At 40.7% G+C, this 3911-nt stretch overlaps 1 long non-coding RNA gene across 1 annotated transcript; it reads right to left on the bottom strand.

Annotated features, from left to right (window-relative positions):
* Positions 1–200: 200 nt before the first annotated feature.
* Positions 201–1308, bottom strand: LOC120796629. The gene is made up of 2 exons (XR_005708403.1): positions 953–1308; positions 201–670 (listed from the first exon to the last, which is right to left on the bottom strand). It is a non-coding gene; the product is annotated as an uncharacterized LOC120796629 (long non-coding RNA).
* Positions 1309–3911: the final 2603 nt, after the last annotated feature.

Genomic DNA, 3911 nt, shown 5'->3' with positions numbered 1-3911 from the left:
GCAATACTGAGGCAGTTTCTTGGGCACTGTTGCCCATCAGAGTTGCCCAAAAAATTGCCTAGTGTATCACTGCCCTAAGTGCTTTATGTGGAGGTAAAAGTAACAACGTAAAAATGATTGAAATGTCTTTATTGTATGATTCAGCCTCCTCAAGTTAAAGATCCCACACAGTTTAGAAAGTCAGAATGCATAATCCAGTATTTAATGCCAAGAAGTCTTTATTCAAAAACAAGAACAAAGAAAATAGTCAGACTCAAACAGATGTTTAAAATGAACAATAAAGTAGTAAAAATGTAATATTGTCTCACTTCACACTTACACAATCCCATCATGAATAAATATGATGAAATTTGAGTTGCGATATTACATAAAAATGAATCACAGAGATATAAACATCCCCTGCGGCCAGTGTGTCAGGGTCTACGCTTTGCAGTCTTCCCCTATAAGTGAGTGGCAGGCTGGAGCCTGGGGTGCGTGCGTGCGTGCTTTGAGGTCAGCTGTCATGCGGAGAGGGTGATGAAATGGCTGTCTGCCCGGTGGAATACCCCTGCAGCCCCATTTTCCCATGCCCTATGCCTCTTTAAAGTTATATCTCAAAGAGGTATATGCATAGGAAAAAGGAACAGCGAGTGCAAAGAGCCCGGCCGCCCTGTCAACTGCACACGGGAGCCTGGAGGGCCGGGATCGAAAAAACCAGTCAGTTACTTGACTGCATGTACAACAAAAGTAATAACTCACATATTCTTTTGACTGGGCGAGATTGCTTGAGATCTAGAGGCAGAAAGCTCGGGTTCAAAATTTCAAAATGAACAAAATGCATATTCTGTCTTTTAAAAACAACAATGCCGAACTAAACGTTTGAATGCCATAGTTTCCAACAAGTTGTTTTTTTTTTTTCTTTAAATGAAAGGAATCGGTTTTAAAAAAGGCATGAGGCGTGAAGAGGACTTACCCCGTAAAGCACCAGATGAGTCTCTCCTGGGAAAGCACCTCCTGTTGGCCCTTTATCCCTCCGCAGGGACCTTGAAGATGTTTGAGAAAGACAGAGTAGCTGTTGTCTGTGCTCACTCAGCACTTATCCTCCCTCCTCGCTTTCAAGCCACGGCAAAACACCTGCGGAGGCAGATGCCTCTGGAGAAAAAAAAAAAAAAAGCTCGCTACACTACAGTGATACGGATTGCTCAGATGACTATGCAAAGTTCACTATCTGTTACGCCCAGTTAACAGTAAACTTGTTACTATTATATTCTGTAAAAGTTATCTAACAAAATTATTTGGCACATGCCGCAGACGTGGAGCAGAGCATGGAAGAAGGGAAACGTTGAGGACGGCTCGCTCCTGCTGGTGGAAAAGTTTCTTATCTGTTCAGGTTTTTTTTTTTTTTTTTGTTGTTTTTTTTTCTCTCTCTCTTTCCCTCTCCCAGAAGAGGGGGCCCCCATGCTTTCTAACGCTCAAGGTCTCTAGACAAGGACTCTCAGGGTGTGCTGACGTGAGACAGTGACACACACACACACACACAGGCCGCATTATCGCGTAGCGGGGGGAGTGTTATGGCATGTCAAGGCCGGTGCAACAAGCCGAAGAGGAAACTTCTTTTCTCTGGACCCCTGAGTTAAGAGCAGCAGTCATATATCACAGGGTTTAGTAAAGGAAGATCTGTCTTAGATGAGCATGTTGGCCCAGTTGAGGTCATCTCACATCACACTGTAGCAGGAGAATCTCTGGGCTAAAGAGGCTAAGGATGAGCACTTAAAGGTGTTAACATCTTTACAAGCATTTTTTATATCAGGGTGTTGAGTTTTGCTCAATATTTACATCTTTACTCAATCTTTGAGGAGGCTGATGTGCTCTGTATCTGCAGGAATCATTTGTGTTGAAATGTTAGCCCCATTACAGCAAGCTTTTATTCAAGTTTAGGGGGGAAATAAAGTTAAAATATCCTGTCAAAACCAAATTTAAGCAAATACATGCATAGTAAGTATGGCCCTGAGTCCTGTGGTAAAATCCCACTTGTCCGGGGGCCAAAGATCTTTAATTGCACAGTTGAATTACAGAGCCAAAAATATTCAAGAGGAAAAAAAAAGTTTGTATGGGCTGTCTGAACTGGGCAAAGTGAAAATTGAGTCCAATTTTCTTTTATATTGTACAAACTATGATGAATTTAGAATTTCAGTTTTCCACGAAAGAGCGTAACATAACCCTGAAATATTCTGGGATACAGATGATGTGTAATTATAATACTGCAGAGATGCATCAAAATTAAACCATCGCATTTCATTTTGCCAGCTTTGTCTCAAATGGCTGGAAAAGAAGGCGAGACTATTTCATTTATCCTGATTTCTCTAGTAAGCTATTATAATTACACAGTGCATGTATTGATAGTTATTTGTGCATTTTTCTGCGGACATGAAGGTGTGAAAATGATTAAAATTGGTTCTCTATATTTTTGGACATACAAGATCTGGCTTTGGCTTTCATTCATTAGTCATGTATGCCCATTTTGTATGCATGACACCAAAATGAAATCAGAAGTAAACTCAGCTAATATAGGAAAGAATGAATCAGTCATTCCTATCTTAGTTGTATTTACAATAAGAAGGGTTTCCTTTTTTAACATCTAGACAGTGGGTGTATTTGAAGTAAGCAGACTAAATTATTATGCAGCAGTAACATGTTATTGAGTTAGCGTGTTCCCTGCCCTGCAGTCACACATGAACACAAGTTCTGTACACCACCACTCGGTGGCAGCAGTTTCAAGCCCTGACTGGCAGCAGACTCAGGTCAAACGCTATTTGTATGTAGTCTAATAGTAGATATTTGTTCTAATGTACTCAGAATAACATTTAGCTCAATTTCGCAGTATATGACAATGCAATGACTGGTAGCAATGACTGCAGTGAAACCAAATACCCATGCTGACAGGATCTGAGCCGTGCCCTTTTGGTAGGACAAACACAAAACTATTTGATCAAGGTCTGATGAGCTCTTTCATACTTCTGCTATGAAGGTGGAGTCATGGAGAGTGTTCACCCTTCTTCCTCTGTTATTAATACCTCCTGTACTTGTACAGTAAATCCAAGGTACTTCTGTCTTCTGTGGAGACAAACAGTATCTGAAAAACAAATGTCTAACAAAAACTCCATTGTAAAGTGTACTCCAGTGCAGCAGTTCCCGCCACAGCAAAATGACAGCCTCATTTCGTCCATGTCTCATGTGGGCCTGCTTTTAATTGGGTACACTTTAAAATCCACTCTTGTTTTTTTTTTTTTCTTTTTGCAGTGTTTCATTTGAGCGGGGCAAATTTGCAGAATAAGCAGAAATGTCCCGCTCTACCGAAAAAAGGCAACAAAAGCTGCTTGTTCATCTAAACATATCTGCCAGGGAGCAGGAGCAAGTTCACACAGCATAACATTTCAGAGGCAAAATGAGGTTTAAGAATTTGACACTTTGACAGGATTGGGGTAGGATATTTTGTGAACTGCAACACAACAAATACCTGAAGTTGTCCCTGGGCTTGAATTGACAATCTGGGGATATGTTATGCGCATTAGCAACAAACGAGGTTTGGTGTGACTCAAAGGAAGCTGCTGTGCAGTTTTGCAGTAGGGAATGAGTAGGAAAAAATGACTTTCTACATTTAGTTTTGCAATTCAGTGTGAGAAGATGTTATTATTAGCAATACTGGCATCTTAGCTCTAGTCACTCTGTAGTTTGGTCCACCATTGTGGTAAAATTTCTCCAGTTATAGTTAGTAGTCTCTAGTTATGGTTATTATTGGATGGACTGCCATGAAAGTTTGTACAAACACTCACGGTTTCCAAAGGATAAAGACAACTGCCTCTGGTAATCCCCTGCTTTTCCTGCCTCTCCTCTAATGTTACCATGAGTTTGACGTTTTGTTTCTTAGTGAA

This window comes from Xiphias gladius, chromosome 11, assembly GCF_016859285.1.
Source record: "Xiphias gladius isolate SHS-SW01 ecotype Sanya breed wild chromosome 11, ASM1685928v1, whole genome shotgun sequence".
Classification (NCBI taxonomy): domain Eukaryota; kingdom Metazoa; phylum Chordata; class Actinopteri; order Istiophoriformes; family Xiphiidae; genus Xiphias; species Xiphias gladius.
Note: the sequence above shows the minus strand (reverse complement) of the source record. Positions and strands in the feature narration are given on the sequence as shown.